We start from the raw sequence: 13,869 nt of genomic DNA on the forward strand, positions 1-13,869 counted from the left end.
AGTTTTTTTTTTTTCTGTAAAATATTTATTTATTTGGTTGCTTCAGGTCTTAGTTGTGGCATGCAGGATCTTTTGTTGGGGCATGTGGGCTTCTCTCCAGTTGTGGCACTCAGGCTATAGAATGTGCAGGCTCAGTAGTTGTAGTGCACGGGCTTAGTTGACCCATGGTATGTGGGATCTTAGTTCCCCAACTAGGGGACTGTGTCCCCTGCATTGGAAAGCAGATTCTTAACTACTGGATGACCAGGGAAGTCCTAAAACATGGTTATTTTTAAAAGAAACAATTAGGCCTTTGTAGTATTGGAGTACCTCTCCTTTTTTTAGTTGGGAGGTCAAAAGAGGCAAGAGTCCAGTGCACAGCACATCCTGTGATTTTCTCAAAGGGTATGAGAGCTCTAAATTAGGTGGGTCTACGATTTAGAAAGACCAACAGCAATGCTGTTGAAAAAGGTATTTGGAGGGTCTCTACGAGTTTTGCCAATTGAATCTTAATAATGCTGTTAGGTTATACCTGAATGGTCTAGTAGTTTTCCCTACTTTCTTCAATTTAAGTCTGAATTTGGCAATAAGGAGTTCATAATCTGAGCCACAGTCAGCTCCCAGTCTTACTTTTGATGACTGTATAGAGCTTCTCCATCTTTGGCTGCAAATAATACAATCAGTCTGATTTTGGTACTGACCATCTGGTGATGTCCATGTATAGAGTCTTGTGTTGTCAGAAGAGAGTGTTTGCTATGACCAATGCAGTCTCTCTCTCTTAGCCTTTGCCCTGTTTCATTCTGTACTCCAAGGCCAAATTTGCCTGTTACTCCAAGTGTTTCTTGGCTTCCTACTTTTGCATTCTAATCCCCCAGAATGGAAAGGACATCTTTTTTGGGCATTAGTTCTAGAAGTTCTTGTAGGTCTTCATAGAACCGTTCAACTTCAGCTTCTTCAGCATTACTGGTCGGGGCATAGACTTGGATTACTCTGATATTGAAGGTTTGCCTTGGAAATGAACAGAGATCATTCTGTTGCTTTTGAGATTGCATCTAAGTACTGCATTTTGGACTCTTTTGTTGACTATGATGGCTACTCCATTTCTTCTAAGGGATTCTTGCCCACAGTAGTAGATATTAATGGTCATCTGAGTTAAATTCACCCATTCTAGTCCATTTTAGTTTGCTGATTCCTAAAATGTCAATGTTCACTCTTGCCATCTCCTGTTTGACCACTTCCAATTTGCCTTGATTCATGGACCTAACATTCCAGGTTCCTATGCAATGTTGCTCTTTACAGCATCAGACTTTACTTCCATCATCAGTCACATCCACAACTGGATGTTGTTTTTGCTTTGGCTCTGCCTCTTCATTCTTTCTGGAGTTATTTAGCCACTGATCTCCAGGGGCATATTGGGCACCTACCAACCTGGAGAGTTCATCTTTCAGTGTCCTATCTTTTTGCCTTTTCATACTGTTCATAGGGTTCTCAAGGCAAGAATACTGAAGTGGTTTGCCATTCCCTTCTCCAGTGGACCACATTTTGTCAGAACTCTCCATCATGACCCGTCTGTCTTGGGTGGCCCTACACGGCATGGCTCATAGTTTCATTGAGTTAGACAAGGCTGTGGTCCGGGTGATTAGCTTAGTTGGTTTTCTGTGATTGTAGTTTTCAGTCTGTCTGCCCTCTGATGGAGAAAGATAAGAAGCTTATGGAAGCTTCCTGATGGGAGAGACTGACTGAGGGGGAAGCTGAATCTTGTTCTGATGGGCGGAACCATGCTCAGTAAATCTTTAATCCAATTTTCTGTTGATGGGCAGGGCTGTGTTCCCTCCCTGTTATTTGACCTGAGGCCAAAATATGGTGGAGGTAATAAAGATAATGGTGACCTCCTTCAAAAGGTCCCACCCACACACTGCTACACTCAGTGCCCCCAACCCTGAACAGGCCACTGCCGACCCACACCTCTGCCAGAGACTCCTGGACACTCACAGGAAAGTCTGGGTCAGTCTTTTGTGGGGTCACTGCTCCTTTCTCCTGGGTCCTGATGCATACAAAGTTCTGTTTGTGCCCTCCAAGAGTCTGTCTCCCCAGTCCTGTGTAAGTTCTGGCGGCTCTATGGTGGGGTTAATGGCGACCTCCTCCAAGTGGGCTTATGCCATACCCAGGTATGCTACACCCAGAGCCCCTGCCCCTGTGGCAGGCCACCAATGACCCGTACCTCCTCAGGAGACACTCAAAACAGTTCTGTCTCAGTCTCTGTGGGGTCTCTGGGTCCTGGTGTGCACAAGGTATGTTTGAGCCCTCGGAGCGTCTCTGGTGGGTATGGGGTTTGATTCTAAACGTGATTTTGCCCCTCTTGCCATCTTGTTGGGGCTTCTCCTTTGCCCTTCTCCTTTGTTCCAGTGCCATGCAGCTGCCGTTCCAGTGCCTACCATCTTGCTGAGGCTTCTCTGCTCTTGGATGTGGGGTATCTCCTCACAGTTGCTCTAGCTCCATCCCTAAGAAAAAGAAATGCAGAAAGGCTAAATGGTTGTCTGAGGAAACTTTACAAATAGCTGTGAAAAGAAGAGAAGAGATGAGAACGGCAAAGGAGAAAAGGAAAGGTAGACCATTTGAATGCAGAGTTCCAAAGAATAGCAAGGAGAAATAAGAAAGCCTTCCTCTGTGATCAATGCAAAGAAATAGAGGAAAACAACAGAATGGGAAAGACCAGAGATCTCTTCAAGGAATGGGGCACAATAAAGGACAGAAATGGTATGGACCTAACAGAAGCAGAAGATTTTAAGACGATGTGGCAAGAATACACAGAAAAACTATACAAAAAAGATTTTCATGACCCAGATAATCACAATGGTGTGATCACTCACTTAGAGCCAGACATCCTGGAGTGTGAGGTCAAGTGGGCCTTAGGAAGCATCACGACGAACAAAGCTAGTGGAGGTGATGGAATTCCAGTTGAGCTATTTCATATCCTAAAAGATGATGCTGTGAAAGTGCTGCACTCAATATGCCAGCAAATTTGGAAAATGCAGCAGTGGCCACAGGACTAGAAAAGGTCAGTTTTCATTCCAACCCCAAAGAAAGGCAATGCCAAAAAATGCTCGAACTACAGCATAATTGCACTCATATCACATGCTAGCAAACTAGTGCTCAAAATTCTCCAAGCCAGGCTTCAACAGTATATGAACTATGAACTTCCAGATGTTCAAGCTGGATTTAGAAAAGGCAGAGGAACCAGAGATCAAATTGCCAACATCTGCTGGGTCATCGAAAAAGCGAGAAAGTTCCAGAAAAACATCTGCTTTATTGACTATGCCAAAGCCTTTGACTGTGTGGATCACCACAAACTGTGGAAAATTCTGAAAGAGATGTGAATACCAGACCACCTGACCTGCCTCTTGAGAAACCTATATGTAGGTCAGGAAGCCACAGTTAGAACTGGACATGGAACAACAGACTGGTTCCAAATAGGAAAAGGAGTACGTCAAGGCTGTATATTGTCACCCTGCTTATTTAACTTATATGCAGAGTACTTCATGAGAAACACTGGGCTGGATGAAGCACAAGCTGGAATCAAGACTGCCAGGAGAAATATCAATAACCTCAGATATGCAGATGACACCACCCTTATGGCAGAAAGTGAAGAAGAACTAAAGAGCCTCTTGATGAAAGTGAAAGAGGAGAGTGAAAGGTAGGCTTAAAGTCAACATTCGGAAAACTAAGATCATGGCATCTGGTCCCATCACTTCATGGCAAATAGATGGGGAAACAGTGGAAACAGTGGCTGACTTTATTTTGGGGGACTCCAAAATCACTGCAGATGGTGATTGCAGCCATGAAATTAAAAGATGCTTACTCCTTGGAAGGAAAGTTATGGCCAACCTAGACAGCATATTAAAAAGCAGAGACATTACTTTGCCAACGAAGGTCCGTCTAGTCAAGGCTATGGTTTTTCCACTAGTCATGTATGGATTTGAGAGTTGGACTGTAAAGAAAGCTGAGTGCCGAAGAATTGATGCTTTTGAACTGTGGTGTTGGAGAAGACTCTTGAGAGTACCCTGGACTGCAAGGAGATCCAACCAGTCCATCCTAAAGGAGATCAGTCCTGGGTGCTCAATGGAAGGACTGATGGGGAAGCTGAAACTCCAATATTTTGGCCACCTGATGCAAAGAGCTGACTCATTGGAAAAGACCCTGACGGTAGGAAAGATTGAGGGCAGGAGGAGAAGGGGACGACAGAGGATGAGATGGTTGGATGGCATCACCGACTCAATGGACGTGAGTTTGGGTAAACTCCAGGAATTGGTGATGGACAGGGAAGCCTGGCATGCTGCAGTTCATGGGGTCACAAAGAGTCGGATACTACTGAGCGACTGAACTGAACTGAATGCTGTTTGTGTGTTTGACCAAACCAGAGAATTGAGGGTGGTAAGTTCAATAAAAGTGTTGTAAAACTGGCCAAACTGTGCAGACTGGTTGAAGCACCTGGATAGTGAAATGGATTCCTCGATCATTATGAAATTTACGAGAAGTTCCCCAGGTAGGGATAAATCTTTTCCAAAAGTACTTTAGTCATAGAAGAGGGTAGTAACCTATCTATAAGGGAAGCTTCAGCCCAGTGTGCCAATGTACAGACCATGACTAACACATACCTAGATCTGAAGGAAGTTGCATGAAATCCATCTGCCAGAACTCAAATGATCCATCAGCAATCTAAAATTTCCAGGAGCAGTACCAACAGGCTTCCCTGGTGTACTTTAGACAAAGGGGACAGTGAGGTAGGTACTTTCTGGGGCTTTGTTAATGTTTCCCAACAATATTGACTCATGAAGCCTATCATTTTGTCAGTGTGAAAGAAAGTGAAAGTCACTCAGTTGTGTCCGACTCTTTGCGACCCGATGGACTATACAGTCCATGGAATTCTCCAGGCCAGAATACTGGAGTGGGTAGCCTTTCCCTTCTCCATGGAATCATCCCAACCCAGGGATTGAACCTAGGTCTCCTACATTGCAGGTAGATTCTTTACCAGTGGTTTAATGCATGTACAGTGGTGAGCAGTGGGAATTTCAGTCTCTTGTAGGACCGGGTAATTATTTGGTCTGAACCAGAGCTTTCTCTTTTTATCAAACCAACTGTCATTGAATTTCCAATCTTGTTTCTCTTTTCCTCAGGCCAATTTTGGGGCTTCTTGAGCTTTAAAGTTCTCATTCAGGGGAATATTCCTTTGGACCAAGACAGAAGTTTAGCTGCTGTTCCTTTAAAGACAGAATTCCTTGCAGAAATTTTAGCAAGGTGATTTACCTTAGCTTCCAAAGAGTTAAGTTTAGAATAGCCTGGATCTTACTGATAATTAAAGGATGAATAAAAGTGTTGCATCCAATAATTCCTAAACATTGGGGCCATTTAAAATTTTATTTCTGCTGGAGTATTGGAAACCACATTGCTCCCACAACATTCCAAAATCATAAGCTACTCCAAAAACGTATCTATTATCAATATAAATATTGGCGGTTTGCCCTTGGCTGAAGTATGAGCCTGTGTAAGAGCACACTGTTCAGCCAGTTGGGCCAAAGAGAAAGTGAAGTCGCTCAGTCGCGTGCGATTGTGACCCCATGGACTGTAGCCTGCCACTCTCCTCTGTCCGTAGCCATAGGTAAAGATGCTGCCTCAACAACATCAAAAGAAGCTGAGATAACATATTCAGCACATTGTCTCCATTGTCTCCTTTTAAATAAGAACCATCAGTAAACATGAAAAGTCAGTGTTTCCCAATGAAATTTCCTACAGATCATTATGAGGAGTCAGGAGGTGGTCTGTCAAGGTTAAGCCGTTGTGAGGTACTTCATGGGTGACAGAAGAGTAGCAGGGTTCAGATTATTACAGTGTAAAAGATTTATGTGAAGAGCTGCTAACAAAAGGACTCCATAGGAGGTGATTTGACTGGCTGAGAAATGAGTGTGATGAGAATTCGTGAGGGCTATTGCATGAGGTATGGAGAGGAGGTCCCACAATGATTTTCTCAGCAGCCTTAACAATAACGACAGTGGCTGTGATGGCTTTAGGGAAGAGGGGTATTTCTGTGTGACAGGGTCCAGTTGCTGGCTATAGTGGCCTATGAGTTGATGGTGGTCCCCATGTTTTGGGGAGGGTATCCCAGGGGCAGTCCCTTCCTTTTCATATACAAAAAGGGAATCTATTATTGGAATGCCCACAGACAGGTGGGTTCATCAAACTCTCCTTTTAAGTCCTTAAAAGCTATGTCATTTGGTTCTTACCTTAAAATTGGGTTGTGGTTTTGCTTTGGTAAAACATACAGAGATTTGGCCATAAGAGAAATTTGGAACTCAATTTTGTCTATAATCAACTAACCCAAGAAAACCTCACGGTTGGTGGTTCGTTTTGGGTTTAGAGAAACTTAGGATACCAGGAAGTCTTATCTGGATCTAATGTAGTCCTTGTTCTGATATCAGATGCCCTAAATAATGAACCTAGGTTTGGGGCAGATTGCTGTTTATCTTCACCACCTTATGTCCCTTTAAGGCTAAACACTTTAGGAGGTGGATGATGACTTCTGCCAGGAGGTTTGAGAAAGAGAGAAGAGAAGAAAATCATTTATATATTGTATCAAAGTTTAACCTCTTGGAAACTTTGTATCATCAGACCAGCCTTCAGGATTTTTGAGAAATAAGGAGACTCAGTAAAACCCTGAGGTATTACTGTCCAGGAGAATAGTTTTTCTTCTTCAGTGAAGGCAGAAAGGTATTTAGTTGCTTCAGTTGGAATGTTACAGAAATGCACTGCATAAATCAATTACAATAAAGCATTTACCTTCTGTAGTAATGGCTGTTACTAACTCATGAGAAAAGCAACAGGGTGTCAAGGGTTAACAGTGTTGCTTAATACTTTGATGTCTGGACAAACCTATGCCCTTGGCTTTTAGGTTTACTCACCTGTAAAATGGGAGTGTTATAGGAGCTAACACAAGGAATAATGAGGCCTTGAGCTTTGTATCTTCTGTTATGGCCTTTATGCCTGGAATGGCTTCTTTACGTATATGGTGTCGATTCTGGGAAGAGGTTTTGAGAGATTTGTTTGAATCTTGGTGGGGGACATCTGTGAATTTTGCCAATATCAGCTGGAGATTTTGCCTGTAAGGAGGAGGGTAGCTGATTCAATAGGGACAGATTAATCTGTGCTTCCAGAATCAGCTCTAGTATCATCAGAGATGGAGTAGAGATATTGAAGAGTCATTTAATTCACCTTGTTGATTACTTTGATGAGTACTGCCAAATTCTGGAATCATTTCCCCCTTTCAGTTCAGTTCAGTTTAGTCGCTCAGTCGTGTCTGACTCTTTGCGACCCCATGAATCGCAGCACGCCAGGCCTCCCTGTCCATCACCAACTCCCGGAGTTCACTCAAACATACATTTATCGAGTCGGTGATGCCATCCAGCCATCTCATCCTGTGTCGTCCCCTTTTCCTCCTACCCCCAATCTCTCCCAGCATCAGAGTCTTTTCCAGTGAGTCAACTCTTCACATGAGGTGGCCAAAGTACTGGAGTTTCAGCTTTAGCATCATTCCTTCCAAAGAAATCCCAGGGCTGATCTCCAGAATGGACTGGTTGGATCTCCTTGCAGTCCAAGGGACTCTCAAGAGTCTTCTCCAACACCACAGTTCAAAAGCATCAATTCTTCAGCGCTCAGCTTTCTTCACAGGCCAACTCTCACAACCATAGGAGAAAGAAATTCTGGCATGATACTTCTCTAAAAAGTCTTGCCCTAATAAGTGGATAGAGGGGGAAGAACTAAGGAGAAAAGAGTATATTTCTCAAAGGGCCTAAAACAACATGGAATAGATTCCTTCGAGATCCCTGCTATTTGAACTGTTTACTCTTAAGGCAGGGGCTGCCTTATAGTAGTGGGGTGGCTCCAGTGTCAGGACTGGAAGAGATTGACCCCAATCTGGAGAAATGTTTCTTTAAGCCAGTTAAGAGGAAGGATTGGGAAGAGCCTCTGGAGTTCTTTGGAGCCCAATCATTGAGAATTGGGAGGATGTTGAAAAGGCTGGTTAAACGACTGAAGGTGCCTGAAGCACTTAAATTTGTATAACAATCTCTTTCCCAGAGTCCTGGATCTTTGCAATAATAGCAGAAACTAGGAGGGTTTTTGTTTAATTTAGGAGGCTTCATTTGCTCAGGTTGAAGATAAAGGATTTTAGCTGTTTCCGTTTTAGCTGACTCCTCTAGAGTGTGAGAGAGCTGGTTTGCCAGATTAATTAAATCTGGAATGAACATTTCCCCTTCCATCTTGGTCCTTTTTGCTAAAAGGGAATGGTCCTGCTTCAGCCCACTAATAAACATGGAGTTAAAAGCTGCTTGTGTAGGATTAAGATCTGAAAGAAGACCAGAATTTTCTTTAAAAACAATCTGAAGTCAATTGGAATAGTCATGAACAGATTCATTAGGTTATTGTGTATAAGCTTGCATTTTATTCCAATCAGCAGGCTTTGGAAAAGCTGTAGGAATTGCCCCATGAAGCCACTTAGTGATTGCCTGAGCCTGATCATATAAGTTAGGAGGGCTCCCAGTTGTAATTCTAAAGACCTTTTAGGATATTCCCAAGTAGCAGTTTTCATCCAGTGCTGGGCCTAGCCTTCGCGACAAGCTATGAACTAGCTGATTCAGTCAAAGAAAACAAGTTGCTGAGTTTGAAGGACTGTATTAAATTCCTCAGCAAATCTGTGAGGCTCTCCAGTTACTTGAGAAAAAATCTTTGACTATGGCTCACAATTCAGCTTTAGTACAGGCAATATATAAAATAGGGCGTTTATCCTCTGGATCCTCAGGCAGCTTAATTTTAAAGGGACAGGTTCTGATAAGTTCAAAGGAAAAGAGAGTGGGAAGAATTTAGAGAAAAGGGGAAGTTCAGTGGGAGAATTTGTATTGCGGCACTGAGGGTCAGGAGCAGGTGCGGGTGGCCTAGGAGAGAAGCAGGAAGATGACCCTGAAGCTGGGGCCTGGGCCCAAGGGGCTGAGGGAGGGGATTCAGGATGGCCCTGGAGCTGGGGCCTGAGCTCAAGGGGCTGAGGGAGGGGATTCAGGATGGCCCTGGAGCGGGGGCCTGGGCCCAAGGGGCTGAGGGAGGGGATTCAGGATGGCCCTGGAGCTGGGGCCTGAGCTCAAGGGGCTGAGGGAGGGGATTCAGGATGGCCCTGGAGCGGGGGCCTGGGCCCAAGGGGCTGAGGGAGGGGATTCAGGATGGCCCTGGAGCTGGGGCCTGAGCTCAAGGGGCTGAGGGAGGGGATTCAGGATGGCCCTGGAGCGGGGGCCTGGGCCCAAGGGGCTGAGGGAGGGGATTCAGGATGGCCCTGGAGCTGGGGCCTGAGCTCAAGGGGCTGAGGGAGGGGATTCAGGATGGCCCTGGAGCGGGGGCCTGGGCCCAAGGGGCTGAGGGAGGGGATTCAGGATGGCCCTGGAGCTGGGGCCTGAGCTCAAGGGGCTGAGGGAGGGGAGACAGGATGGCCCTGGAGGCATAGCCATAGCCTGAGGCTTGGGGAGCCATTCTAGCTTTTTAATCATTTGTTTGCCTTAGTCTTATTTTAGATCAATTTTAGTCAATTTTAGGCTGCTGATAATGTTTGGAAACCTCAAAATACCAATCAAAATAGGCATTCCATTCAGTTTTGGAAATTTTAGGACTCTGATAGTCCCATTCAGTTTTAAGAAAAGTAAGTTTGGGAATTTCTAAAGTTCCCCATAATGGCCATATGATATTCTAGACTGCCTTAGGTTGATCTGTCTAGCTAGAAATTCTTATGAGGAAGTGTTACAATTTTTAAGCACAAAATCAGCCAGAGTCCTTATAGAGAGTGCCCTCAAAGTATTTAGATAACTGGAATCCCATTTCTCATAAGTTTTTTCTAGAGTAAGAGAATAATTTTTAAAAACCTCAACAGCTCAAGTGGCTTGTAGCTTAAACAGTTTGCCTGAACAGTTCAGATGTCTCTAACAGCCTGCAGACCTAATACCCAGCCAGTTCTAAAGGAATAGGTTGGTCCTAGAGGAGCCAGGCCGAAGGCTTCTCAGCAGAATTCCAATAGAACAACCTGTCTGTTCCAAAGGAATGACCTGAAGGCTGAATTGGCATAATCCCAATGAAATAGCCTCTGTGCTCAAAGGAATGGGCTGAAGCCTAGCCAGTTCCAGTTGGAACAGTCTGACTTCAAAATCAGACTGAAGTTCCAAATGAGTACTCGGGTACAGAAGAAGGCCTTAACCAGAAAGGCCAAAACCTTGAAACAGATCCCAGGTAAAGCCTGGAGAGCTTCAAAATGCAAAGAGGGCAGAGGCTCAGATACAGGAGAAAGAAGTACCTTCAAATTCCAAGATCAGTGAGAAAACCAGCAGCGATGGGCTCAGGTAGGCACACCACCCATTTACTTACCAGCCCATCAGAGGTCTTCTTTAGATCCCTGTAAAAGCCACCAAAATGTTGACCTGAAACAGACTGCCAGTTACTTCTCCAGCAAAATTGGGTTTATTTGAGATCAGCAGAGAATTGCAATTCAGGGTCTGCAACCACAGTGAGCTGCAGGCAAGTCCCCCTGTGACAAGGGAAGGAGGCAGGAGAAGGGAAGTTGGGAGGGCTTTTAATTGGCTGAGTTGTTGCCAGGATTGAGAAGAATCTTCTTCCCAACAGTCTACAACTGTCTGCTATTGTAGAGTGTGAGAGCTCCCCCTTCTGATCTCCCAGTTCTATTTAACTGAAGTTTATGTTTATTAATTTTTTTTTAACAAGGGCATCATAGCTGAGTGAGCCTGGGCCAGAGGCCTCAGGCTTTCCCCTATAGAGTGGGGACCTGAATGGGGCTTTGTTTCTGGGGTTCTTATAGAGCCTGGATGGCAAGTGCTTTGCACAATGCCTGATTCAGCTTCTAGCCTCCAGGTCTCTGACCTGAGGAGTAGAGACAGGTTTCTTGCCTGCTAGGAGTCTGCGTTTGGTCTGGGGCACTAAAGGGTGTGCTAGGGCATCTGGAGAAAGGGCCCAGGGGTAGTGAAGTGGGAGGAAGAGAACTTTCAATGCAGAGCCATTGCCTCCTGCCCGAGTTAAGCTCACATCTCCCAACCAGGCTCCTAGTCTTCCTGTTTCCACCCTTGCTCCTTTAAGGTCTGTCCTCAGAAGTCTTAAAAACAGGTCACATGGTGTCTTTTACTTCTAGAGCAAAGACCTCCAACATTTCCCCACCTCTCAGTAAAGCCAAAGTCCTTACTGTGGCCCCTGGGGCTCTAGTATTGCTGTGTCCACCTGCACCCCCACTGGCCTTATCTCCTGCACTACCCCTCTCTCAAGTTCCACTGCCCTGTGAGGAGCCAGGTGCATTCCCGCACTCATTGCTTTCCCATTTGAACTGTCCCAGACACCCACAAGGCCAGGGGTGTTTCCTCCTCTCACTGGGGTGCTGGCCGCATGGTGTCGTCTGTTTCTCAAACCCCCAGGCATGCTCCTTGCCTCAGGGCCTTTTCTCTTGCTGTACTATCCACCTGGAATTAGTCTTCCAAGTCAGAAGTTTATTGAGTAGGGACTTCCCTGGCCAGTCACCCCATAAAATGTATTTTTTTAAATTAACATGCAGGAAAATGGACTCTTTCAGTGTAGATTTTAACACACGTTTAGACCCTTCCACCTCAACCAAAATCAAGACATCCCCATATTCTGTCCCATTGTGGTCATATGTGTCCCTGCTCCTCTGGTTTTTCTGTGTCCCTGTAGTTTTGCCTTCTCCAGAAGGTCATATAAATGGATCTGGACTATATATAACCTTTTGAGGCTAGCCTGTCTCACTCAACATGTCTTGGAGATTCATCTAGGTTGCTGCTATTTCTCTTTCTTGTTGCACAACATTCCATGCCATAGATAGTCCACAGTTTACCCATTTACTTGTTGAACTTTGAGTTGTTTCCAGGTTTAGGTGATTATGAATAGACTTCCTATAGAGGTTTTGTGTGAACAGAGCTTTGCATCTCTCTTGGGTGAGACGTAGGATTACAAGGTTATACACTTAAGCGCATATTTAACTTTGTAAGAATGTGTAGAATTGTTTTCCATAGTGCTTGTTAGAGTCCAAGCTCACTCTACTTGCCACACAATAGGCCAGTAAATTCGAGAGAGAAGGTGTTGAGGCAAGGAATGCAACTTTATTTGGAAAGCCAGCTGATGAGGAGATGGCAGACTAAGGTCTGGAAATAACCATCTTGTCAGGGCCTGGATGCCAGGTTCTTTTATGGATCAGAGATGGGGGGGAGTTGAGGAAACAAAAGTAAAAAGGCCATTATTGCAAAGACCTCCTAAAGTGGCAAGCCTCAGGCAGGGGGATGTGTTAGTTTCACGTCCTTACATTCATTTCACTGGTAGGGTGAAATGGAATATTTCCTGTCATATCAGTTAACAGAGATGCCATAGCTATCTGCAGTTCTGGCCCCCAAAATGTGAATTTCTGAGCCATGCCTGTAAGCAGCAGATGAAGGGCGCCATTTCCCAACATGAAGAACTCAGGAGTGTCACAGTCCTTCACAGGTGGGCAGGGTCAGGCTATCTCCCTGTGAGCCAAACAAAGGCACCCTAGCCCAAGTGTCAGGCTGTGGGGTGGGGGACAGGCAGGGCTCCCTGAGGCAGGCCATTGTGTATGCCTATGATAACAAAAGTGGCAAAATGATAAAGTCACAGAAGTAGATCCAGTATGGAGTCAAAATTAACTCTTCCAGGTTACACTTACATCACTAGAGAGGAGAGCCACACATGTAAGTTAAACACGTACCAGATGGCAGATAGTCTGTATCCTTGCCAGCACTTAGTATTTTGAGCATTTAACTGCCCTAGGGGGTATGCAATGGCACCCCACTCTAGTACTCCTGCCTAGAAAATCCCATGGACGGAGGAGCCTGGTAGGCTGCAGTCCATGGGGTTGCTAAGAGTCGGACACAACTGCGCGACTTCACTTTCACTTTTCACTTTCATGCATTGGAGAAGGAAATGGCAACCCACTCCAGTGTTCTTGCCTGGAGAATCCCAGGGACGGGGGAGCCTGGTGGGCTGCTGTCTCTGGGGTCGCACAGAGTCGGACACGACTGAAGCGACTTAGCAGCAGCAGCAGGGGGTATGTAGCAGGTTTGGGTGTTTGGCTGTGTCGGGTCTTAGTTATAGCACACAGGATCCTTTGTTGCGTCATGCAGGATCTTTCATTGTGCAGGGGTTCTCAAGTTGTGGTGCATGGGCTCAGTAGTTGCAGTGAACAGGCTTAGTAGCCCTGTGGTTATGGGATCTTAGTTCCCTGACCAGGGATCAAATCCACGTTCCCTGCATTGCAAGGCGGATTGTTAACCACTGGACCACCAGGGAAGTCCCACTCACTGTGACTTTAATTTGCATTCTTCAAATGTCTTACAATGTTAACCATCTTTTCACTGGCTTATTTACATCTGTATATTCTCTCTGGTGCAGTATCTATTCAAATTTTTTGCTCATTTAAAAAAAATGAATTGTTAGTCTTCTTATTGTTGAATTTTGAAAATTCTTTATGTATTTTATATAAGAGTCCTTTGTTAGTTATGTGATTGGTAAATATTTTCTCCCAGTGCATAGGTTATCTTTTTATTCTCTTATCAGTGTATTTTTTCAAAGTCAATATATTAATTTTTTTTTAATTTTATTTTATTTAACTTTACAATATTGTATTGATTTTGCCATATATCAAAATGAATCTGCCACAGAATATATTAATTTTTGATGAAGTCTAGTTTACCAGTTTTTTTCCCTCATTTTTTTTCTCTTTTGAATCATGCCTCTGACGTCAGGTGACTCCAAGTTATAAACATTTTCTCTGTTTTCTTC

This window comes from Bison bison, unplaced genomic scaffold (genome assembly GCF_000754665.1).
Source record: "Bison bison bison isolate TAMUID 2011002044 unplaced genomic scaffold, Bison_UMD1.0 scf7180017864499, whole genome shotgun sequence".
Lineage (NCBI taxonomy): Eukaryota > Metazoa > Chordata > Mammalia > Artiodactyla > Bovidae > Bison > Bison bison.